This window comes from Megalobrama amblycephala, linkage group LG2, assembly GCF_018812025.1.
Source record: "Megalobrama amblycephala isolate DHTTF-2021 linkage group LG2, ASM1881202v1, whole genome shotgun sequence".
In the NCBI taxonomy this organism is placed as follows: domain Eukaryota; kingdom Metazoa; phylum Chordata; class Actinopteri; order Cypriniformes; family Xenocyprididae; genus Megalobrama; species Megalobrama amblycephala.
Window position 1 is genome coordinate 11224155 of NC_063045.1, and position 25922 is coordinate 11250076.

Genomic DNA, 25922 nt, shown 5'->3' on the forward strand with positions numbered 1-25922 from the left:
AGTGTTCATGGTTCCAGTTGACCAATACTTTAACGGATGAAAATAGTAATTTTGTCACGCTTTGAGCCGGTCGTGACAATAGCTATCACAGGGTCATTTAGAAAATGGGCCGTGGTCAAGTGCCCCGCCCCCCAAGAGCCTATCGTCCCTAAACGAAAACTCAGAACTTTGCAAAACCAGGTGAGCACATGCAACACGCAATTCCAAAAAGGGGCATGCAAACGGAGACGGAGCCACAGACAACGCTACAACTGTTAAAAACCACAGATTCCCTCAACACCACCTAATCTGCTTTCAACCAGTACGTCCAGGGGAGAGCATGAACGCAGTCCCCCACTACCATAAATTATGCAGTCGAGATTCCCACATTTGGGGAAATCGCACGGGTCAGTACAACCAGATTGCAATGGCCGAGCCTCGCCCTGGGTGAACCACCTTCCTGATCATGGTGTCTCCCCTGCCAGGTAAGTATGAGTCCCTAGGCCTCCAGTCAGAGGCTGCCCTATCCCTCTTTGCCATCCTCATCAACGGTGACCCCCCTCCCCCACCCCAAGCAAAGGAAGGGCGTGTCCCTGCCATTACTTGACTGCGATTTCCGTGACCATGCCTTCAAGCCGGCAAACTGCCAAGCACCTACAGGTGCTGGTCATATAATTAGAATATCATCAAAAAGTTGATTTATTTCATTAATTCCATTCAAAATGTCAAACTTGTGTATTATATTCATTCATTACACACAGACTGATATATTTCAAATGTTTATTTCTTTTAATTTTGATGATTATAACTGATAACTAAGGAAAATCCCAAATTCAGTATCTCAGAAAATTAGAATATTACTTAAGACCAATACAAAGAAAGGATTTTTAGAAATCTTGGCCAACTGAAAAGTATGAACATGAAAAGTATGAGCATGTACAGCACTCAATACTTAGTTGGGGCTCCTTTTGCCTGAATTACTGCAGCAATGCGGTGCGGCATGGAGTCGATAAGTCTGTGGCACTGCTCAGGTGTTATGAGAGCCCAGATTGCTCTGATAGTGGCCTTCAGCTCTTCTGCATTGTTGGGTCTGGCATATCGCATCATCCTCTTCACAATACCCCATAGATTTTCTATGGGGTTAAAGTCAGGCGAGTTTGCTGGCCAATTAAGAACAGGGATACCATGGTCCTTAAACCAGGTACTGGTAGCTTTGGCACTGTGTGCAGGTGCCAAGTCCTGTTGGAAAATGAAATCTACATCTCCATAAAGTTGGTCAGCAGAAGGAAGCATGAAGTGCTCTAAAACTTCCTGGTATACGGCTGCGTTGACCTTGGACCTCAGAAAACAGCAGATGACATGGCACCCCAAACCATCACTGACTGTGGAAACTTTACACTGGACCTCAAGCAACGTGGATTGTGTGCCTCTCCTCTCTTCCTCCAGACTCTGGGACCCTGATTTCCAAAGGAAATGCAAAATGTACTTTCATCAGAGAACATAACTTTGGACCACTCAGCAGCAGTCCAGTCATTTTTGTCTTTAGCCCAGGCGAGACGCTTCTGACGCTGTCTGTTGTTCAAGAGTGGCTTGACACAAGGAATGCAACAGATGAAACCCATGTCTTGCATACGTCTGTGCGTAGTGGTTCTTGAAGTACTGACTCCAGCTGCAGTCCATTTTTGAATGGGTTTTGTTTCACAATCCTCTCCAGGGTGCGGTTATCCCTATTGCTTGTACACTTTTTTTCTACCACATCTTTTCCTTCCCTTCGCCTGTCTATTAATGTGCTTGGACACAGAGCTCTGTGAACAGCCAGCCTCTTTTGCAATGACCTTTTGTGTCATGGCCTCCTTGTGCAAGGTGTCAATGGTCGTCTTTTGGACAACTGTCAAGTCAGCAGTCTTCCCCATGACTGTGTAGCCTACAGAACTAGACTGAGAGACCATTTAAAGGCCTTTGCAGGTGTTTTGAGTTAATTAGCTGACTAGAGTGTGGCACCAGGTGTCTTCAATATTGAACCTTTTCACAATATTCTAATTTTCTGAGATAGTGAATTTGGGATTTTCCTTAGTTGTCAGTTATAATCATCAAAATTAAAAGAAATAAACATTTGAAATATATCAGTCTGTGTGTAATGAATGAATATGATATACAAGTTTCACTTTTTAAAAGGAATTAGTGAAATAAATCAACTTTTTGATGACATTCTAATTATATGACCAGCACCTGTACACGAGCTGGGGCCCTTTAAATCAGTGGTTCCCATCAGTCAGGTGTGTTTGATTAGATGTCTCCCTAATCAAACACACCTGATTCAATTCATCAGCTCGTTAGTAAAGACTCCAAGACCTCAGATGGGCGCATCAGACAAGAGTGACATCCAAGACGTGCAGTGCTGGTTTGGGAACCGCTGCTTTGGAACAACAGCGACCGTTTCATAAGAGTGCGAGACGGTGCCACCCTGCCAGCCGTCCCACCACAGGTATGTAGAGACTCCTCGTGAAGCTCCAGTGACATTCCCTCTGCTATTAGCCACAACAATTTGCAGTCCCCCAAAAGGGGAAGCACACCGTTCCTGGAGACACTGCAATACCAGGTCGATGCGTGGAGTGGATGGAGCAAGCCCCGGTTCTGGCTCCATGAGCCCAAAATCCATTTAATATGTAGTCCCCAGATAGGGGATGTATCAGATATTAAACTGATAAGAACAGATTTTTTTTTTTTTTTTTTTTTTTTTTTTATTAAACCAATCCATTAAACCAATCCATTCATTACAACAGTGTGGAAAACATTACACCAAAAATTACATTCCTTTTTACCATTTCCTTATACACACTGATAAGTTAAGATGGTTATACACCAAAAGAATAGAAAAAAAAACAGAACAAAACAAAAAACACCCAAAAAGGCAATATAACATGAAATCCTTATTCTCTTTACCCTACACCCACTCTTGTAACCCTCCCCATATCCTCCTGGTTTCTTCCTCCCCATAACACTCTTTAAACATTTTTACCTCGGTTACTATTTTTCCAAGTAAACGACAAAATAACCTTTCTGTAAACATACGAGGCAACTGCTTTTTCAAGCACGTTGTTCTCCACTCCCACAAAATGTATTTAGCTTCTGAAATTACCACCCACACCACTCTCCTGCAATCTTTTTCCAAATACTTTAAACCCTCACCCTTCACTACTAGCTCTCTCTTAATAGAAGGCCCCCTCCAATCTTTCCACCACAACTTTACAGAACGCCAGAGAGCTGCTGCTCCTGGACAAGACCACAAACTGTGCTCAATTGTTTACTCCTGTCCACAGCCCACTGGACACAAAGGTGACCTTCCCTGCCCATGTCTGTACAGACGCTCTCTTACAGGCAGCTGGCCTAAAACTGTCAACCAGTTCAGATCCTTGCAGGCGCCCACCAAATATGAGGGTTGCAAGATAGACCAATCCACCCCATCGTGCAGAGTAGCCTTCTCTGCCCCTCCAACCAACTCATCCCTTAGTCTGCAGTACAGTTTTCTATGGTCCAAAATCACTGACTGCTCTAAACACCAGGATTTTCGCACCACAAGATCCACCACTTTCTGGTATTGTTCTGGCCTTTCCATTGACCAAGGCATCGTTCTATTCCATGGAATCATGGACCTCAATGGAAACCCCAACCAAAACCTGGCAAGGAACCCTGCCTTGTGCACTAAAGTCTGGGCTACCAAACCTGCTGCAAAGGAGAAAAAAGGGCCTCAATTTTTAAAGGTATGCAAGGCACACCTCTTCCCCCCTCTTTTAGGTGATGGTACATCTGGGTTCTCGCTACCAACTCTGTACCATTCCTCCAGAGGAAGGAGAAAACCAACCTCTCCAGTTTCATACCATTCCAAAAAGGAATTGGGAATATGTACGCCAGGTGGTTCAGACTAGGGAGGAGATCAGCCTTCACCACCTCCTACCTACCCCAGAGTGACAGCCCCCTTGCATTCCACCTAGCTACCTTTGCCTGTACAACCTTAAGCCTAGCCCCCCAATTCTCTTGTGCACTATTTCTCCTGAAAAAATCGAATGCCCAGAATCTTCATCCCATCAGGACACAGGCTGTATCCACCTGGCACAATTGTTCTCCCTGCCCACTGTCCTACAAACATTACAGAAGATTTACTCACATTTACCAGAGCCCCTGAGACCTCACAAAACCCCTGCAGGATCCTGTCAGCCACCACAAAATCCAGCTCGGAAGTCAGGAAAAGTGTCATTTTGTCAGCATATGCTGCCACTTTTGCACTTTTCCCAGCTCGTAGACTGTAACAAACAGGAGACCAGACGCGGCAATTCTTTGCAGAAAGCATTTATTTTACACAAGAAAAACATAAATATAATATAAATAAAGAATCGCTTTAGGGCCAGGCAGGACACTCAGCGTAACGCAGGCCAGCAAGCGCCATGCTGGAACCAGACGACCATTCAACCCAAAACCCCCTCACAACTAGTCGCAGTGGCATTTAACTCCGCATCCAACGAGTGTCAGGTGTGTCGGCCACGCCCCCTCCAGACGGCACCTAGGAAATCACACACACCCAACAAGACGCACAGCGTAGACTGAGACGTCACACACCCCCCCTTAAAAAAAAAAAATCCATAATGCAAAAACAATTAGTTAGATCAAAATTAGATCAATTATCAAACACCCATTTACATTCTACATTTATGTTAAATAGGCTATATGACATCCATACAAAAACTCTGGAACCACTAACTCTGGAAGCACTTTTCCCCCTACCACCAGGCAAATGCACTCCCTTCAAGGACGGGGCCGCTCGTAGTGCCGCCACAAGGGGCTCCAGTGACAGAATGTAGAGCAGGGGGGACAAGGGACATCCCTGCCTTACCCTTCCCTGCTGCTCGACTAACTCTGAGTAAAATCCATTCACCCCAATTCTACTCATCGCTCGGGTGTATAGTAATCTTACCCAGGTCCTGAAAACTGGACCAAACCTTAAATGCTCCAGGACTGACATTAGAAAGGCATTATTTACCCTATCAAATGCCTTCTCCTGGTCCAAACTTAAGATAGCTAAAGGTAGCTGCCGTTGTTCAGCCCAGCTAATGATGTCCCTCACCAAGGCTAGGTTCAAGCTACCTGACCTGCCTGGCACCCCACAAGTCTGATCCGGCTGAACGACTGTACCCACCACTCTTTTAAGCCTTTCAGTTATGACCTTTGCTAACGCTTTATAATCTGTTGAGAGTAGGGTTATTGGCCTCCAATTTGCTAGGTCCTCCTTCTTCCCTTTTTTATAGAGGAGAGTCAAAAGACCTGTCCTCATAGTAGCTGGCAGTTCTTTCTTATTCAGGCTGTCCTGATATACCTCGATCAGCTCTGCCCCTATCAAAGGCCAAAAGGCTCTATAAAACTCTACTGGAAGGCCATCATTTCTAGGAGCCGTACCCTTTTTGAATGAGTACAAAGCTGACTCTACCTCCTAAAGAGTTAAAGATTTCTCCAACGCAACACTCTCTTCTTTGCCCAAAACATCTGTCAACCCCTCCAGAAAACCCCTAGAAGCTGGATTTAAAGAACCCCTACTGCTAAAAAGCCCCCTGTAGAAACCAGCAGCTATCTGCAACATTCCCTCTACAGAGTATTCTACTCCCTCCCTTCCTTGTAGGCCCTCAATACAGCTGTGCTGCTGCTGTCTTCATACTTTGGAAAATAAATAACTAGTTGGTTTCTCATCCAACAGACGTTTCTGGGTTCTTGACCACAACGGGAAGGTTTTAGCCTCCCCTCAGTAAAAGTATTTTATAACTCCCTGTAGAAAACTGGCTCTGTTCCACCCTTCAGCAGTACTCAATGCTCCCTCAGACCACAAGGTTTGCAACTCCTCTGACCATTTGCGGACCTGAGCACGTTTGCGCTCCGCTTTTGAAATCCCCCAGCAATGGCAAAAGAGAGAAACTCTCTCCTTCACTCTCTCCCACCAAGCTGCTTGTGAATCAAACAGACCCCTCAGGTTTTTCCAACCGGCTATCAACCTTTGACGTACTTCATAAAAAGTTCAGTCTTTTAAATAGGAGGTATTGAATCTCCAGACTCCCCTCCCTCTCTTCAGACCCCCTACCTCTACCCCAACTCCTACCAAACAGTGATCTGTGCACCACATAGGCTGCTGAGTGTAATTTATGACCTTCATATGGTCAGGTACAAAAACATAATCCAGGCGTGATGCCTCCTGCCTATTATTTCTCCATGTATAGGTTGGTTCTAAACCACCCACTAACCTAAATGAATCCCGAAGAGAAAAATTTGTCACTAAGTCCTTTCCAGAAGCATTGTCTAGTGACACATTGAAATCCCCCCCTAAAACCACCAATCGGTTGGTAAAGAGGACCGGAGCTAGGTCATCTAGAAAACCCTCCCTTTCTCCTAATCACATTAGTGGATTCAATCACAAACTCCCCAGAGTAAAACAAAATCCCCACCCCATCTGCCCTCACATTTCCCACTCCCCAAACTGAAGGCCCCAGCCCCCAGCCCGCAGAAAATAATTGTACATCACTGTACCCTTGTAAGTGGCACTCTTGCAAAAATAAAACATCTAAAGGTAACCTTTTTAAAGAAATAAAGACTGCAGTCCTTCGCTGTAGCATTTTGATCCCTCTTACATTCAGAGTAGCCACTCTTACACAACCCATTATAATAATTGCTAATTAATTAACACAAAACAAAAATTTTCCTGAACAAAACCTTAAATACTCCCCTTCCTTCCTGATATCCCCTTTCCCCTCCCCTTTCCCTTTCTTGTGAGTACATCCACCCATTCCCTCACTTGTTTGTCATCCTGCCCCTCATCCTCCCTCTCTTCTAAACCTCCCCTCCCAGGTTTTCCCAAGTCCACATGGTCCTTTTCACACAAATTCTCCCCTCTTTTGCTCCACATCCATTTTCCCTTTCAGCCTCCACTTCCACCCTCCCAGGGTTCTCCTCTTCTTGGACCACTTTCTCCCAGTCCTGAACAGGAGCTAGCTCCTGCAAAAGAGATGAGCTTAAAAGTCCTACCCTACTGCACTTGCGCTCCCTTTCCTGGCTCTCGGTGTCCTCAGTGAGCCGCCGTCGATGTTGTCCTTGTGCTACCTCCATCGGTTCACTTGATTCATCGTCCTGCTGAGGCCGATTCTCTCCTCCTAATGAAGGAGACTGCCTTTCCCTTAAGTCCATGGGCCTCGTTGTCAGATCTCTCTGAGACTCGAAGATCCCAGATAACACCTCTGTCACATCTATCTCTGACCATTCCTGGGATGGCACCAGTTGTTGCATGCTCTCCTCATCTCTCACTTCCTCCCTGGAATTGCCCGGTACTTCACCCCTACGGCCTTTTGTTTCTCTTGCCCCCTGATCTGCACTCGAAGGTCCTGCTTCCTGGCTCTCCAACTCTGCCGGTAAGCTTGTAAGCAGAGATTCAAGATCTGCCTGCAGGTCATGACCTTCTCTAAAGAGGCTGGCAAAGGATTTCTTTCTGGTTGGACATGCACGGAACAGATGGTCCACCCCACCGCATAAGCTGCATCTTTTGGGTTCGGGACAAGCTGAGGCAATATGGTCTGTTGACTCACAAAAGCGACAACGTTGACCAGTACAGTCAGTCTTAATGTGACCTCGAGCCCCACATCTTCTGCAATACAGCGGCTGCCCCGGATAATGGAGGAAGCCTCGGACCCGATGAAAAAGGACCCCGGGGGGTGAATAAGACCCCCAGGTGATGCTGGATCAGCCCTTAGCTTGACTAAGTATCTCCTCTTACCATTCCAGATGCCATTCTGGTCTTTCAGTTGTTCCCCCCCTTTCACAGCCTCACAGTACCTTGCCAAAAAAGCTAGAACATCTCCATCCTCCACAAAGGGGTTGTAAAGGTGGAACACCAATGGTAAATAATCCTGTGCAAAGGCTGGATGAAGATGCAGGTCCCTCAGCAAACGGTGATCTTTTTTCCTTTTCCACTCCTCAAAAAAAGCAACACAGTCTCTCAGTTGAAAAAACGTCAAGTCCATGAACCCAGAAGAAGAGAAATCCTGAAGACAAAAGATCAGGGATGCAGGAATTCCAAAAACTCCTCTTAACACCTCAGCAACAACATAATCCCATCCAAACCTCCTGTTAATCTCCATCTCAGCTTCCTTCTTCACTTGAAATCTGACAGTATTTTTCAGCCGCACCATCATGATCGGCAACGGAGTCTCTTCTCTTGAAGTGTCCATCTGATTAGAACAGTTTTTTTTTTTTTTTTTTTATTAACACCGTAAGCATACCTTACACAAACATTATTACAAAACACAAAGATTCCAAACATCACATCAAAGTCTTTTCTTCAAAGATTCCTCAACTGAAAATATATTACAACATAAACAAAACACTTAGAAGAGAAACAAAACATTCATACCCCAAAAAGGACCAAAGCACAAAAAACACTAAAAAAGTCACTCACTGCTTTATCCCACTCCAACCCTTTGCAATCCCCTCCATATCCTTCTTGTCTCCTCCTCCCCATAATACTCTTTGAAAACTTTAACCTCAGCTGACATTTTCCCCAGTAAACGTAAAAACAATCTCTCTGCCCCCAAACGTGGTATCTGTTTCCTTAAACACACTGTTCTCCATTCCCAAAGAACATGCTTCCCCTCTGAAATCGTACTCCAAATTAATCTCCTCCGTTCTTTCAGAAAACTATCCAAACCCCCCCCCCATACAACACCAGATTCCTTGTAATGTTTGGCCCTCCCCATCCCTCCCACCATCGCTTCACTGATTTCCAAAGGGCAACAGCTCCAGGACATGCCCAAAAGACATGCTCAATTGTCTCGTCTTGACCACAACCAATCGGGCATTTTGGTGACCTGCCTGCACCCTATGTCTATATAACCTCTCCCTTACTGGCAACCGACCTAGAACTGTTAACCAATTCAAATCTTTGCAAAATCCAGTAAGAAATGGAGACTGCAACCTAATCCAACCCACTCCATAAGGAGAAACAACTTTCTCCACCCCCTCCACAAGTTCATCCCTCAATCTGTTATACAACTGCTTGTGCTCCAAGATCAGGGACTGCTGTAAACACCAAGGCTTCAGGGCAATGATATCTGCCACTCTCTGATAGTACTGTGGCCTATTTGTAGACCATGGCCTTGTACCCCTCCAATTGCTCAATGATCTCAAAGGAAAAGCTAGCCAGAACTGAGCTAAAAATCTAGCCTTGTGCACTGTCTCCCGGACAGCCAGAAGCGCTGCACATGAACAAAACAAAGCTTCCATTTTTAAAGGAATACATGGAACCCCCCTACCTCCTTCTTTCACTGGTCTATACACCTGCAACCTGGCAACCATTTTGGTACCATTTTTCCATAAAATAGAAAAAAAAAAATAACTTTTCTAACTTTCTTCCATACCAAAAAATCTGGAAACACATAAGCTAAATAATTCAGACTGGGGAGTAAGTCTGCCTTCACCACCTCTAACCGTCCCCACAAAGATAACCCCCTTGAACTCCACTTCGCTATCTTTGCCTGCACTACTTTCATCCTTGCTTCCCAGCTTTCCTTAGCGCTATTACGTCTAGTAAACCTAACCCCTAAGATTTTCAACCCCTCTGTACAAATTTTAAAACCTCCTCTTGCCTCTGTTCTACCAGCCCACTGACCAAAGAACATAACAGAGGACTTATCCACATTTACTCGCGCACCAGATATTTTACAAAACCTTTCTACTATTTTGCACACCACCTCAAAATCAGAGTCCGACGTCAGAAACAGGGTCATGTCATCTGCATAAGCAGCGACTTTAGTACATATGCCCCCACCTCCTGGCAAATGAACGCCTGTAAAAGAAGGCGCAGCCCTCAAAGTTGCCAAAAGAGGTTCCAAAGACAAAACATAAAGAAGGGGGGACAGAGGGACACCCCTGACACACACCACCTAACTGTTCCACCTTTTCTGAGAAATACCCATTTATCCCCACTCTACTGAAGGCCTTCCTGTAAAGCAGCTTTACCCAAGCCCTAAACACAGGCCCAAACCCCATACGCATTAAGGTAGCCTCCAAGAAGACATTGACTAACTCTGTCAAAGGCCTTCTCTTGGTCAAGACTCAAAACTGCTAGAGGAAGCTGACGCTGCTCTGTCCAACTTATTATGTCTCTGACTAGAGCCAAATTCAAAGAAATTGACCTGCCAGGCACACCACAGGTTTGATCTGGCTGGACTACCACCCCTATAACCCTCTTAAGTCTCTCTGTCAGAACTTTTGCCAATATTTTATAATCCGTGGTTAGCAGAGTGATTGGCCTCCAATTCCCCAACTCCTCCTTCTTACCTTTCTTATACAGAAGAGACACCAGCCCTGTTCTCATTGTCTCCACCATCTCACCTTTCATGAAGCATTCCTGATAGAGAGCTACCAGCTCACTTCCTATCCATGGCAGAACAAGCTCATAAAAACCCGCTGGAAGGCCATCACATCCTGGAGCTGTGCCTTTCTTAAGTGAGGAAATTGCAGTACTTACTTCCTGCAAAGTCAAAGGCCCTTCCAGTGCTGCCCTATCCTCATCCCCTAAACTCCCCTCCAAAGCATCCAAAACACCCCCAAATGCTGTACTAGAAGGGCCCCTGTCACTAAATAACTCCCTATAAAAACTCCCAGCTACCTCCAGCATTCCCTTTACAGACGTTTCCACTCTCCCTCCCCTCCCAAAACCCTCAATATAACTCCGCCTTTGTCTTCCCCGCACTGTAGCAAAGAAGAAACTAGTAGGTTTTTCATCAAAGAGCCGCTTCTTAACACTTGACCCTTGCAAAAAGGACTTTGCTTCCTCCCAAAAGTGATCCTTCATTACCCCCTGCAGATGACTAGCCCTAGCCCATCCCTCAGTTGTTCCCAAAGCACCCCCTGTCCACAGAGACTGTAGTTCTTCTGACCACTTACATATTTTTTCCCTCCTGCTTCTTGCCTTCTCTCTGCCCCAGTTACGACAAAAGACTGCAACCCTCACCTTGAACCCCTCCCACCAATCACCGTGGGACAGAAACAAACCTTGCAGATTTTTCCACCCAGCTACCAAATTGAAAAGAACAGTGCAAAATGTCCTATCACTTAGAAGGGAAGTATTGAACCTCCACACCCCCCTCCCTCGCTTTTCCCCTTCCACCTCCACCCACACCCCCACTAAACAATGATCTGAACACCACATTGGTACTTGGGTATAGTTAAACACCTTTACATGGACCGGCAGAAAAAGATAGTCCAGTCGTGCCATCTCCTGCCTGCTGTTCCGCCAAGTGAATGTGGGCACCTGCCCTCCTGCCCCTCGAAAAGAGTCACAGAGTGAGAAACCTGCTGACAACTGGGCCAGCTCTCTGCCAGAAGCGTTGTCCAGTGACACATTAAAGTCCCCTCCCAGCACTAGCAGTTTGTTGGTATACAAAATTGCATTCAAACAATTCAAAAACCCCTCCCGATCACCCAATTTACTTGGGGCATAAACATTAACAAAACGAAAAGATATCCCTCTCCACCTCACATCTACTACCACCACCCTTCCTGGAATGATTACAATAGCAGATTCAATAACAAAATCCCACGAATAAAATAAAATGCCCACCCCATCTGCTTTAACATTCCCCACTCCCCAAAAAGATGGACCCAAGGTCCACTCTTTAGAAAACCCCTCTACATCCTTATCATTCTCCAAGTGGCACTCTTGTAAAAACAAAACATCATACTGCAAATCTTTAACAGAAAAAAACACAGCTGTACGCCGTTGTACCATTTTAATTCCCCTTACATTGAAAGTTGCCACTCTTATCAAACCCATAAAATAGCCCTTAAACCCCCAGAACACTTTCCCTCCCACTTAGCCCTCATGTACTTCTTCCCCATCCCCATTTTTTTTTCCCCTTCTTGCCCCCCCTCCTTTTGCCTTTCTCGAAACAACCTCAGTCCATTCTCCAGATTCAGTTATCATTTCTTCCTCTGCTCCTTCCACCTCTGTTCTGTCCCCCCACTCAGTGCTTTCTTCCCCTTCATCTTTCCCCTCTTCTTCAAAACCCTCCCCCCTAATGTCCTCTCCCACAGGGTCCTGACTTGTAACATCATCCAGTTTGCTGTACTTACATCCTTTCTCCATTACCCGGTCCTTAGGGTCCTCCCAGGCCCTGCGACGACTTGTTCCGAGCACGGACTCTGATAAAATATCCATCTCTGATCCACTATGGACTCTCTCTCGTCGATGGGTTGATCCAGGTGCAGGCTCTAGGATTTCTTGCACTTTTTCCACCCCCAAGGCTCCAGACAAGACATCCGTAAAATCCAGCTCTGACCAAACTTGAGATGAATTCACCTGCTGTTCAGTTCCCACTTCTGTGACCCCTTTTTCATCTAGGGACAAAGTAATCAGGTCCCCATCATTAGAGTCTAATTGCTCGTTCACGACAGCCTCCTTCTCTCCTGATACTCCCTCACTCTCCTGTGCCTCTTCACTTGTCAATCCTCCAGGTTGATCATCCATTACTTCCGGCAAACTGATAAGTATGGCCTCGAGGTCTGCCTGTAGATCCTCACCTTCCTTCAAAAGACCTGCATATGACCTACTCCTAGAAGGACATGTTCGATAAAGATGATCAGGCTTTCCACAAAGACTGCAATGCTTCGGGGCAGGGCAGACTGAAGCAACATGATCTGCATCACCACAAAAACGACAACGTTGTCCCTCGCAATCAGCCTTAATGTGCCCTTCCCCACCACATCTCCTACAGTACATAGGCTGTCCGGGGTAATAAAGAAAACCTCTGTTGGGCCCAATGGAAAAGGTCCCAGGCGGGTGGATTAGGCCTCCAGAGGCAGCAGGATCGAAGCGCAGCTTAACAAGGTACCGCCTTTTGCCTGTCCAGATTCCAAAGCGGTTCCCTCACTCGCTCTCCTCCTTTTACTGTCTCGCAGTGTCTTGAAAGAAAGGTCAAAACCTCTCTATCTTCCACAAACGGGTTGTATAGATGAACTGTGAGTGGAATATAATCCTGGGCAAACAAAGGTTGAAGCTGCAAGCCTTCCAAGAGCTTATGTTTTTTCTTTCCCCAAGACTCAAAAAAGATCACACAGTCCGTTAAATTGAAAAATGTCAAGTCCATAAATCCTATGGTTGAAAAATCCTGAAGACAAAACACTGAAGAAGCAGCAATGTTGAAAACCCTTTCAAAACATCCATCACCAAGAACTCCCTCCTGAACTTTTGTTTGACAGACCGATCAGCATCTTGTAACACTCGGATTCTTATTGAATTCTTTAACCGCACCACCATGGTCGGCAAGGGTACATCTTCTCTCGGCGTAGCCATCGACACTACACTTGATCTTAGCCAAAAGGCCGAGAAGCGATGCCGTTGTCAAGCAGTGGGGGCAGAGCCGGCAAGGGCGACGCCCATCTGGGCCGCGGTGGGTTTCGTACTTTGCCCCTAGGACCACCGCTGTCGATCAGATCGTTTGTTGAATAGTGGAGATGATTTGAAACAGCCTGCTTTCGCGGACTGGTCCTAGGTTTTTCGATCAACCTCCACAAAAGCACCGCAGTACAACTCCCTAGGTCGTTCATGATCAGGAGGGGGGAAAAAAAGCACAACTTTAACATTTGGATAGTGTGACGAGTCTCTCGGGTGTACGTGGTTCACTTGGGAGTCTCATCAAGTGAACCACGTGCTTCCCTCTATAAAGCTTAGGCTTTGTTTGGCGTGGTGTGTTGCTTGCTCCTGGGTGCTTTGGTTTTGATTTTGGTCTTTGTTTGTTTATTTTGATTTCCTTATTCATTTCAATTTGGTTCTGTCTGATGTTTGGTTATTGATGTGTCTGACAGAAATTGTGTTTGGTTTTGTTGATTTCTTGTTTCATACATTTTCTTATTTATGCTGATAAATCTCTTTTTGTTGCAACCTACCACGCTGACTATGGCCTCCGTTTCATTTGTCACGGCTTTGAGCCGGTCGTGACAATAGCTACCGCAGGGTCATTTGGAAAACGGCCGTGGTCAAGTGCCCCCAAAAGCCTATTCTCTCTAAACGAAAACTCAGAACTTTGCAAAACCAGGCGAGCACACGATTCCAAAAAGGGGCGTGCAAACGCGTACGGAGACGGAGCCACAGACCACGCTACGACTGTTCGAAACCACAGGTTCCCTCAGCACCACCTAATCTGCTTTCAACCAGTGTGTCCAGGGGAGAGCGCGAACGCAGTCCCCCCCTACCATAAATTATGCAGTCGAGATTCCCACATTTGGGGAATTCGCAGAGGTCAGCACAACCGGAGTGCAATGGCCGAGCCTCGCCCTGGGTGAACCACCTTCCTGATCATGGTGTCTCCCCTGCCAGGTAAGTATGAGTCCCCAGGCCTCCAGTCAGAGGCTACCCTATCCCTCTTTGCCATCCTCATCAACGGTGACCCCCCTCCCCCACCCCAAGCAAAGGAAGGGCGTGTCCCTGCCATTACTTGACTGCGATTTCCGTGACCATGCCTTCAAGCCGGCAAACTGCCAAGCACCTACAGGTGCTGGTCATGTAATTAGAATATCATCAAAAAGTTGATTTCTTTCACTAATTCCATTCAAAAAGTCAAACTTGTATATTATATTCATTCATTACACACAGACTGATGTATTTCAAATGTTTATTTCTTTTAATTTTGATGATTATAACTGACAACTAAGGAAAATCCCAAATGCAGTATCTCAGAAAATGTAGAATATTACTTAAGACCAATACAAAGAAAGGATTTTTAGAAACCTTGGCCAACTGAAAAGTATGAACATGAAAAGTATGAGCATGTGCAGCACTCAGTACTTAGTTGGGGCTCCTTTTGCCTGAATTACTGCAGCAGTGCGGCGTGGCATGGAGTCCGTCGGTCTGTGGCACTGCTCAGGTGTTATGAGAGCCCAGGTTGCTCTGACAGTGGCCTTCAGCTCTTCTGCATTGGTTGGGTCTGGCGTATCGCGCATCTTCCTCTTCGCAATACCCCATAGATTTTCTATGGGGTTAAGGTCAGGCGAGTTTGCTGGTCAGTTAAGAACAGGGATAGCATGGTCCTTAAACCAGGTACTGGTAGCTTTAGCACTGTGTGCAGGTGCCAAGTCCTGTTGGAAAATGAAATCTCCATAAAGTTGGTCAGCAGCAGGAAGCATGAAGTGCTCTAAAACTTCCTGGCATACCGCTGCGTTGACCTTGGACCTCAGAAAACACAGTGGACCAACACCAGCAGATGACATGGCACCCCAAACCATCACTGACTGTGGAAACTTTACACTGGACCTCAAGCAACGTGGATTGTGTGCCTCTCCTCTCTTCCTCCAGACTCTGGGACCCTGATTTGCAAAGGAAATGCAAAATGTACTTTCATCAGAGAACATAACTTTGGACCACTCAGCAGCAGCAGCAGCAGTCCAGTCCTTTTTGTCGAGACGCTTCTGACGCTGTCTGTTGTTCAAGAGTGGCTTGACACAAGGAATGCGACAGCTGAAACCCATGTCTTGCATACGTCTGTGCGCAGTGGTTCTCGAAGCACTGACTCCAGCGGCAGTCCACTCTTTGTGAACCTCCCCCACATTTTTGAATGGGTTTTGTTTCACAGTCCTCTCCGGGGTGCGGTTATCCCTATTGCTTGTACACTTTTTTTTTTTTTTTTTTCCTTCCACATCTTTTCCTTCCCTTCGCCTCTCTATTAATGTGCTTGGACACAGAGCTCTGTGAACAGCCAGCCTCTTTTGCAACGACCTTTTGTGTCTTGGCCTCCTTGTGCAAGGTGTCAATGGTCGTCTTTTGGACAACTGTCAAGTCAGCAGTCTTCCCCATGACTGTGTAGCCTACAGAACTAGACTGAGAGACCATTTAAAGGCCTTTGCGGGTGTTTTGAGTTAATTAGCTGATTAGAGTGTGGCACCAGGTGAGATAGTGAATTTGGGATTTTCCTTAGTTTGTCAGTTATAATCATCAAAATGAAGAGAAATAAAAATTTGAAATATATCAGTCTGTGTGTAATGAATGAATATGATGATATACAAGTTTGACTTTTTAAAAGGAATTAGTGAAATAAATCAACTTTTTGATGACATTCTAATTATATGACCAGCACCTGTACACGAGCTGCGGCCCTTTAGACCAGTGGTTCCCCAGTCGGGCGTGTTTGTGGTAATCAAACACACCTGATTCAACTCATCAGCTCGTTAGTAAAGACTCCAAGACCTCAGATGGGCGCATCAGACAAGAGTGACATCCAAGACGTGCAGTGCTGGTTTGGGAACCGCCGCTTTGGAACAACGGCGACCGTTTCATAAGGGTACGAGACGGTGCCACCCTGCCAGCCGTCCCACCGCAGGTATGTAGAGACTCCTCGTGAAGCTCCAGTGACATTCCCTCTGCTATTAACCACAACAATATGCAGTCCCCCAAAAGGGGAAGCACACCGTTCCTGGAGACACTGCAATACCAGGTCGATGCGTGGAGTGGACGGAGCAAGCCCCGGTTCCGGCTCCATGAGCCAAAAATCCATTTAATATGTAGTCCCCAGATAGGGGACGTATCAGATATTAAACTGATAAAAACAGATTTTTCTTTTAAAAAATTTTATTGTCACCATTTTTCATTTTTTCCATTTGCATTTATACTTTTGTGCACACATTTTTCTTGTCAAGCACACATTAAAACAAGCAATTAAATATAAATACACATGGTTAAATAAAAGGAATACAATCTTTGTTAAAAATCAAATGATTAAAACCATTGTGTTTTACATGTTTTTAAAAGTCCATGTTTGTTGTGTGTTTAAAAGGTGTGAACGATTTCAAAAGTAAAATACAAAAAACAAGCATCATATTTCTGCCCATAAAACCAATTCCATTGATAAAACACAATAAAAAAACAATTAAAATTCCTCTGTTGTGCAAAACCGAGGGTGAGTCCTTATCAAATTATTCTTCACCTCACTCTCCAGAACAGGCACGTGAGATGCCACTTCATGGGCTCAGTGGAGATCCCCTCTCCTCCGGCCCGCTGGCCCGCTGTTCCCGTAGCCAGATTGGTGAGGGTGCATCTACGGGCGGCCAGGGCTGTTGGCGGCCGGGACCCTCTCCGTGCGACCCCGGCCCCCCCGTCCGAATATCGTCGTCCGGTACCCCTGCAGCATTGATGTTACCTTTAGCTCGCATGCATGGAGGGTTACCGTAACGCCCTTCCCTACCAGCAGGTTTCTGGTGGCCCAGATGGCATCCCAGAGCGAGGTGAATTCCTGTGCCGTCAAGTCCTTCAAGCCCCGGCCCACCCCAAGGATGGCGAGCTGGTACCCGAACTGGGCCCCACCCGCTGGTAGGCACGGGAAATACAGGGGGCCGGTTTGGCCCACAGGTCCCGCGCAGCGCCGCACTCCCAGAGCAGGTGGTGGACGGTCTCCGGGGAATTGCAGCCGGACCGAGGGCAGATGGGGTTTTTGGCCATGCCTCTGGAGTGCATAACCGCCCTGACCGGGAGGATCTCATGAGCCACCATCCACGATAAGTCCTTGTGCCTGTTCTGGAGAGCGGGGTGAGCAGCGTTCCTCCAAACTTGTTTGGCCTCACGTAATGTGAGGCCTGGAACTGGACTCACCGGTTCCCGGTCCTGCACAAGAGAGACGAGATGCTTGTGATTAGTTAAAATGGTGACATCTTCACTTTCTAAAAAGTATTTCTTTAAAAACTTTTTTATAAAACTGTACTCTTTAGGCAAGTTAAAAGACACTGGGGTTTTCAAGTCCACTGGTAAAATTTTCAATGTTCTTAGGTAAGACCCCATCCAAAATCGCGCCATTGCAGCCGTCTTGTTTTCTTTGGATGGGGTCATGGCATAACTAATGTGCAGGGCGGTGAAGCGGCTGCCTAAAAACAGGTGGGGGTCTGGGAGGCCTTTTCCACCATTCTCCGGCCTTTTCTTCACAATCTCCCTCTTCAGGCGCTCCCACTTAGACCCCCACAGGAAATAAAACACCGCCCTCTCCAACTCCGCAAGGAATCGCCGAGGGGGACTAAAAACAGAACAGACAAGTAAAATTAGAGGTAAAATCACAGATTTAAAAATTAAAACCTTGCCCTCAAACGTCAACTGTCTTAGTCCCCAAAACCCCAGTCTTTGCCTAACTTTCCCTAACATGTCAGTCCAGTTTCCCCGTCCTCCACCCTCGCTGTCAAATTTTACTCCTAAAACTTTAAACTCGTTGTCTTTAAAAGTCAAGTCGAGTTCACCTGTGTCTATGTCTCCCCACGGCCCGAAGAGCTGGGCCTCGGACTTATTCCTGTTAAGCTTAGCGCCCGAGGCCCGACCGTACCAGTCAGTCAAGTCCAAAGCTCTTCGTATGGATAAAACGTCCGTGGCTAAAAGAGTTACGTCGTCCATGTATAAAACACAGGTCGCCGTCAGTCCACCCGTCCCAGGAACGTTTAGTCCTTTGATCCATTTGTCCCTTCTCAAGATCTGTGCCAGTGGCTCAATGCAAGCCACGTACAGAAGAGGAGATAAAGGACACCCCTGACGAACACCACTGCAGATATTTACTGCCTTGGATAAATGCCCATTTACTAGAATTTTGCTGACTAGGCCTTTGTACAGCAGTTCCACCCAAGCTATAAACCTCTCCGGAAACCCCATTTTTTGCAGTACCAAAAAGAGGTACTGGTGCGAGACTCGGTCAAATGCTTTTTCAAAGTCTAAATTTAGGACTACTAGCCAAATATTTCTGTCTCTCGCGTAACAGATGGTGTCTCTAATCAGTACTAGGCTGTCTGTTATTTTTCTTCCGGGCACAGCACAAGCTTGATCTGGGTGAATCACGTCCTCTAAAACAGTCGACATCCGTGTTGCTAAAATTTTGCTAAAAAGCTTACAGTCAAAGTTTAAAAGTGTTATCGGTCTCCAGTTTTTCAAGTCAGTCCGGTCACCTTTTTTATGAAGCAAAGAAACTATCCCTATTCTAAAACTGTCTGGGAGTCCGTCAATGGTCTCAAAGTCTTTAAAAATGTTTAAAAGTTCTTGAGCTAAAATGTCCCAAAATGTAAGATAAAACTCCAGGGGGAGTCCATCTGCTCCTGGGGACCTCCCCCTCTTAAAACCTTTGATTGCTTTTTGGAGTTCTAAAACAGTAAAATCTTGGGCTAAAAGCTCATTTTGGCTTTTGACTCTCTTGTTTATAAAATCTAAAACTTCTTTTAAGGTATCATTGTGTACTTCTTTAAAACGGTATAACTCTTCGTAAAAGCTTTCCACCCCATTTAAAATCCCTTCTGTTGTTGTCGCTTCCCTCCCTCCATCTTTTAAGCTATTTATAGTCCCTCCCCTTGTTATTATCTTTTTAAAAAAATACCTTGTACATTTTTCACCCTCTTCTAGTTCTCTCTCTTTACTTCTTAAAATGACCCCTTTGCTCTGAAGACTGGCTAAGGCCAACATTTCTTTTTTAACTTCTTGAATTTCATTGCTAAAATCAAAACCATTGTTTAAAAGATTGAAATACTTTTGTAGTCTCTTTTGCAGCCCCATCATGCATCGTTTTTCCCTATTCTTCTTGTCTCTCCCTACCTTCATAAAAAACTGTCTTGTCCGATCTTTAACCATCTCCCACCACTGTGCTCGTGTATCGTAAAAGTCTTGGAGGGTCTGCCATTGGCTGAACTGCTCCCTATACTCACTGACTACCTCCTCATCCTCTAAAAGGGAACAGTTCAGCTTCCACAGCCCTCCCCCTACTGTTACACCCATGGGCAGTGACAGGGTGCAAGAAACCATCAAGTGATCTGAAAAAAAGAGTGGTGTCAATATAGCATCGGTTGGCGGGCAGTCTCTTGTAAATAGGTAGTCAATTCGAGAGGCTTTGGTACCATCACCACTGAACCAGGTGAAGCCCTCCTCTCTTTGATGCATTTTTTTAAAACGGTCAACTAACCTAAAATCTCTAATTAAACTCTGTAATAAAACCGATGTCTTATCAACCTTAAAATCTTCTCCTACCCTCTTCCTATCTTTTTTTGATAAAACACAGTTAAAATCCCCAGCCACTACTAGGGGAGCCCTGCCTAACATGTGGGGCTGCAAGTCTTCTAAAAGCTCATACCGGTCATTTTTTCCTGTAAAACCATACACATTAAGAACCTTAAAATCTCTCCCTAAAAAAGTCAGGTTTGCTAAAAGGGTCCGCCCTTCCCTCACCACCGTGCTGCCCTTCACCAAGATATTTGGATTTTTAATTAAAATAGCAACACCATCATTTTTATTTTGGTTTGATCCGCTCCATATGGAGGAAGCGGGAGACCATAGCTCCTCCATCTTGGTGTACCTGTTTAAAAAGGGCAGAGCACACTCTTGCAGTAAAAACAAATCTGACTTAAAAGATTTTAAAAAGGATAAAATGCTCTGTGCTCGCATGGTGGACCTCACACTTCTTACATTTATGGTTGAGAGTGTGAGTGTCACGATAAGAACAGTTAAAAAGGACAAGTATGACATTTTAGAAGACATAATAAATAACTACAATTTCAATTAAAAAAAATATCTTTATCCTGTGAAACCAGTTTTTCCCTTACTTCCACATTGGGGGAATCCGGGGATTGAAGCCGTTTCCCCCCTGAGCTAGCTCTAGGGGTTGATGTTTGGAGTTCTATTGACAAAAAGGATACTTCGTTTGGGGAATCGAGTGGAAAAAGCCGGTTCAGATCATCTGATGAGGAGGAGTCTGACTGCCACCCCACCCGATCCCTTTTCTCACTTTTCTCAATGGGGGATCGGGCATTCCTTTTTTTACCTCTCAATATAACTCATGGAAAATCATTACTTACCTCAATCTTTTGTTCCTCCTCCACTACCTTTTCCTGTTCACTATCACCATCCTTTTTCTGTTGATCTGACTCGGTTTCTTCATCCATTAATGATTGGTGGAGCTTCATCTCCTCATTTTCATCCGCTCCAGTTGTTTGGTTTGGTGGGAAAAAAGAAGTTTGCTCCGCCCCTTCTCTCCTTGGCTCCGCCCTCTCCTTACCTCTGTCATCTGCTTTCTCTCCACCAACCACAGGTTTTGGCAGGAGATTTGAATTTGGCTCCGCCTCCTCGTTATCTTGTTGCACTCTCTCCTCAACCGCCATTTTGTGTGCTTTGACTTTGTTGGCGAACGATTTGGGGCAATCTCTGTAGAGATGAGAAAGATCTCCACAAAGATTGCACCTTCTGCCATTGGGACATTCTTCAAAAGAATGTCCAATTTCTCTGCACTTGTTACAAAAGACTTTTTGGCATGCTTCGACAAGATGCCCAAACTCCCCACAACGCCTACAGAGTTTGGGCATTCCCTGATAGTGGATGTAGCCCCTGTTTTCTCCCAGAACTATCATTTGTGGTAAATGCCTTAGACCTTGGAAGCCCTGGGGGTCTTCCCATTGCTTAATGGGGACCCTCCAGGAACAATTCCAAATGCTGTCTTCGTCATAAACCTTCATAGCCTGGCCCCTTACAGTGCAAAATCTACCCAGCCATGTGCAAATGTCTTCTCCATTTACAGTCTCATTGAACATTCTAACAATAACCATTTTTTGTGTGTTATCAGTTAGCTTCTCAACTTTGAACATGGAGAACTGGGTCTTTTGTGTGTCGAAGCGCTGCCAGAAGTCATTTAACAGTGCTGCATTTTTAAAACTCACATCAAAGCCTTTGTTAAAAGGCAGGGTCAGAATGCAGTTCAAATCAACAGGGGTAAACCCTAAAAGTTTCTGTATCAGTTTTCTGGAAAAATCCAGCCTAGACATTTCCAACAACTTCCCATCTTTTTCTAAAAAAAGAAAACGTACGCTGTGGTGCCTCCGCACACCGGCACGAGCAGCCGACATGCTGGAGGCACCCACAGCTTTAAAAAGCAACCTAAAACAATTGTCAAAACAATTAAAACAAGAATAAAACACTTACCTTAAAACAGATTATCTCAGTAAAAGCGCTTCCTTAAAACAGACAAAACACAAACAGAAAATTAACAATAAATAGTAAAAAGTACAGCTATAAGCAGTACAATATACCTCTTTCAGGTGTAGGAAATGCTATAAAGGAGCACAACCTAAACACCTACAAAGAGGCGATCGCAACACTGCCAAATGACCAGACACTTGATCTTAGCCAAAAGGCCGAGAAGCAATGCCGTTGTCAAGCAGTGGGGGCAGAGCCAGCAAGGGCGACGCCCATCTGGGCCGCGGTGGGTTTCGTACTTTGCCCCTAGGACCACTGCTGTCGATCAGATCGTTTGTTGAATAGTGGAGATGTTTTGAAACAACCTGCTTTCGCGGACCGGTCCTAGGTTTTTCGATCAACCTCCACAAAAGCACCGCAGTACAACTCCCTAGGTCGTTCATGATCAGGAGGGGGGAAAAAAAGCACAACTTTAACATTTGGATAGTGTGACGAGTCTCTCGTTCTTCCTGCTACGGCCGGCCAGCGGGTGTGGCTGGGAGTCTCATCAAGTGAACCACGTACACCCGTGCTTCCCTCTATAAAGCTTAGGCTTTGTTTGGCGTGGTGTGTTGCTTGCTCCTGGGTGCTTTGGTTTTGATTTTGGTCTTTGTTTGTTTATTTTGATTTCCTTATTCATTTCAATTTGGTTCAGTCTGATGTTTGGTTATTGATGTGTTTGACAGAAATTGTGTTTGGTTTTGTTGATTTCTTGTTTCATACATTTTCTTATTTATGCTGATAAATCTCTTTTTGTTGCAACCTACCAAGCTGACTATGGCCTCCGTTTCATTTGTCACGGCTTTGAGACAGTCGTGACAATAGCTACCGCAGGGTCATTTGGAAAACGGCCGTGGTCAAGTGCCCCCAAAAGCCTATTCTCTCTAAACGAAAATTCAGAACTTTGCAAAACCAGTCCCCCACTACCATAAATTATGCAGTTGAGATTCCCACATTTGGGGAATTCCCAGAGATCAGCACAACCAGAGTGCAATGGCTGAACCTCACCCTAGGTGAACCACCTTCCTGATCATGGTGTCTCCCCTGCCAGGTAAGTATAAGTCCCCAGGCCTCCAGTCAGAGGCTACCCTATCCCTCTTTGCCATCCTCATCAACGGTGACCCCGTTGGCGCATCTTCCTCTTCGCAATACCCCATAGATTTTCTATGGGGTTAAGGTCAGGCCAGTTTGCTGGCCAGTTAAAAACAGGGATAGCATGGTCCTTAAACCAGGTACTGGTAGCTTTGGCACTGTGTGCAGGTGCCAAGTCCTGTTGGAAAATGAAATCTCCATAAAGTTGGTCAGCAGCAGGAAGCATGAAGTGCTCTAAAACTTCCTGGCATACGGCTGCGTTGACCTTGGACCTCAGAAAACACAGTGGACCAACACCAGCAGATGACATGGCACCCCAAACCATCACTGACTGTGGAAACTTTACACTGGACCTCAAGCAACGTGGATTGTGTGCCTCTCCTCTCTTCCTCCAGACTCTGGGACCCTGATTTGCAAAGGAAATGCAAAATGTACTTTCATCAGAGAACATAACTTTGGACCACTCAGCAGCAGCAGCAGCAGTCCAGTCCTTTTTTTTCGAGACGCTTCTGACGCTGTCTGTTGGTCAAGAGTGGCTTGACACAAGGAATGCGACAGCTGAAACCCATGTCTTGCATACGTCTGTGCGTAGTGGTTCTCGAAGCACTGACTCCAGCGGCAGTCCACTCTTTGTGAACCTCCGCCACATTTTTGAATGGGTTTTGTTTCACAATCCTCTCCGGGGTGCGGTTATCCCTATTGCTTGCTTGTACACTTTTTTTTTTTTTTTTTTTTTTTTTTTTTCTACCACATCTTTTCCTTCCCTTCGCCTCTCTATTAATGTGCTTGGACACAGAGCTCTGTGAACAGCCAGCCTCTTTTGCAACGACCTTTTGTGTCTTGGCCTCCTTGTGCAAGGTGTCAGTGGTCGTCTTTTGGACAACTGTCAAGTCAGCAGTCTTCCCCATGACTGTGTAGCCTACAGAACTAGACTGAGAGACCATTTAAAGGCCTTTGCGGGTGTTTTGAGTTAATTAGCTGATTAGAGTGTGGCACCAGGTGTCTTCAATATTGAACCTTTTCACAATATTCAAATTTTCTGAGATTTTCTGAGATAGAGAATTTGGGATTTTCCTTAGTTGTCAGTTATAATCATCAAAATTAAGAGAAATAAAAATTTGAAATATATCAGTCTGTGTGTAATGAATGAATATGATGATATACAAGTTTGACTTTTTAAAAGGAATTAGTGAAATAAATCAACTTTTTGATGACATTCTAATTATATGACCAGCACCTGTACACGAGCTGCGGCCCTTTAGACCAGTGGTTCCCATCAGTCGGGCGTGTTTGATTAGACGTCTCCCTAATCAAACACACCTGATTCAACTCATCAGCTCCTTAGTAAAGACTCCAAGACCTCAGACGGGCGCATCAGACGGGCGCATCAGACGAGAGTGACATCCAAGACGTGCAGTGCTGGTTTGGGAACCGCTGCTTTGGAACAACGGCGACCGTTTCATAAGGGTACGAGACGGTGCCGCCCTGCCAGCCGCCCCACCGCAGGTATGTAGAGACTCCTCGTGAAGCTCCAGTGACATTCCCTCTGCTATTAGCCACAACAACATGCAGTCCCCCAAAAGGGGAAGCACACCGTTCCTGGAGACACTGCAATACCAGGTCGATGCGTGGAGTGGACGGAGCAAGCCCCGGTTCCGGCTCCATGAGCCAAAAATCCATTTAATATGTAGTCCCCAGATAGGGGACGTATCAGATATTAAACTGATAAGAACAGATACTACACTTGATCTTAGCCAAAAGGCCGAGAAGCGATGCCGTTGTCAAGCAGTGGGGGCAGAGCCGGCAAGGGCGACGCCCATCTGGGCCGCGGTGGGTTTCGTACTTTGCCCCTAGGACCACCGCTGTCGATCAGATCGTTTGTTGAATAGTGGAGATGATTTGAAACAGCCTGCTTTCGCGGACTGGTCCTAGGTTTTTCGATCAACCTCCACAAAAGCACCGCAGTACAACTCCCTAGGTCGTTCATGATCAGGAGGGGGGAAAAAGCACAACTTTAACATTTGGATAGTGTGACGAGTCTCTCGGGTGTACGTGGTTCACTTGGGAGTCTCATCAAGTGAACCACGTGCTTCCCTCTATAAAGCTTAGGCTTTGTTTGGCGTGGTGTGTTGCTTGCTCCTGGGTGCTTTGGTTTTGATTTTGGTCTTTGTTTGTTTATTTTGATTTCCTTATTCATTTCAATTTGGTTCTGTCTGATGTTTGGTTATTGATGTGTCTGACAGAAATTGTGTTTGGTTTTGTTGATTTCTTGTTTCATACATTTTCTTATTTATGCTGATAAATCTCTTTTTGTTGCAACCTACCACGCTGACTATGGCCTCCGTTTCATTTGTCACGGCTTTGAGCCGGTCGTGACAATAGCTACCGCAGGGTCATTTGGAAAACGGCCGTGGTCAAGTGCCCCCAAAAGCCTATTCTCTCTAAACGAAAACTCAGAACTTTGCAAAACCAGGCGAGCACACGATTCCAAAAAGGGGCGTGCAAACGCGTACGGAGACGGAGCCACAGACCACGCTACGACTGTTCGAAACCACAGGTTCCCTCAGCACCACCTAATCTGCTTTCAACCAGTGTGTCCAGGGGAGAGCGCGAACGCAGTCCCCCCCTACCATAAATTATGCAGTCGAGATTCCCACATTTGGGGAATTCGCAGAGGTCAGCACAACCGGAGTGCAATGGCCGAGCCTCGCCCTGGGTGAACCACCTTCCTGATCATGGTGTCTCCCCTGCCAGGTAAGTATGAGTCCCCAGGCCTCCAGTCAGAGGCTACCCTATCCCTCTTTGCCATCCTCATCAACGGTGA

General features: G+C 45.7%; 2 protein-coding genes, 6 non-coding genes and 1 pseudogene across 8 annotated transcripts in view; 2 read left to right on the forward strand and 7 right to left on the reverse strand.

Annotated features, from left to right (window-relative positions):
- The window catches only part of LOC125263588, a 378279-nt gene that overhangs the window by 217706 nt on the left and 134651 nt on the right, over positions 1-25922 (forward strand). The window lies entirely within an intron of this gene.
- LOC125263570 (SLAM family member 5-like) overlaps positions 1-25922 on the forward strand; it is a 148288-nt gene that overhangs the window by 101123 nt on the left and 21243 nt on the right. The window lies entirely within an intron of this gene.
- On the reverse strand, positions 309-472 carry LOC125263853. The gene has a single exon (XR_007183924.1). It is a non-coding gene; the product is annotated as a U1 spliceosomal RNA (small nuclear RNA).
- On the reverse strand, positions 2542-2733 carry LOC125263858. The gene has a single exon (XR_007183927.1). It is a non-coding gene; the product is annotated as a U2 spliceosomal RNA (small nuclear RNA).
- LOC125263850 lies at positions 14225-14388 on the reverse strand. The gene has a single exon (XR_007183922.1). It is a non-coding gene; the product is annotated as a U1 spliceosomal RNA (small nuclear RNA).
- LOC125263856 lies at positions 16454-16628 on the reverse strand (annotated as a pseudogene).
- LOC125263854 lies at positions 22902-23065 on the reverse strand. The gene has a single exon (XR_007183925.1). It is a non-coding gene; the product is annotated as a U1 spliceosomal RNA (small nuclear RNA).
- Positions 24682-24872, reverse strand: LOC125263855. Its single transcript, XR_007183926.1, has one exon. It is a non-coding gene; the product is annotated as a U2 spliceosomal RNA (small nuclear RNA).
- On the reverse strand, positions 25697-25860 carry LOC125263852. Its single transcript, XR_007183923.1, has one exon. It is a non-coding gene; the product is annotated as a U1 spliceosomal RNA (small nuclear RNA).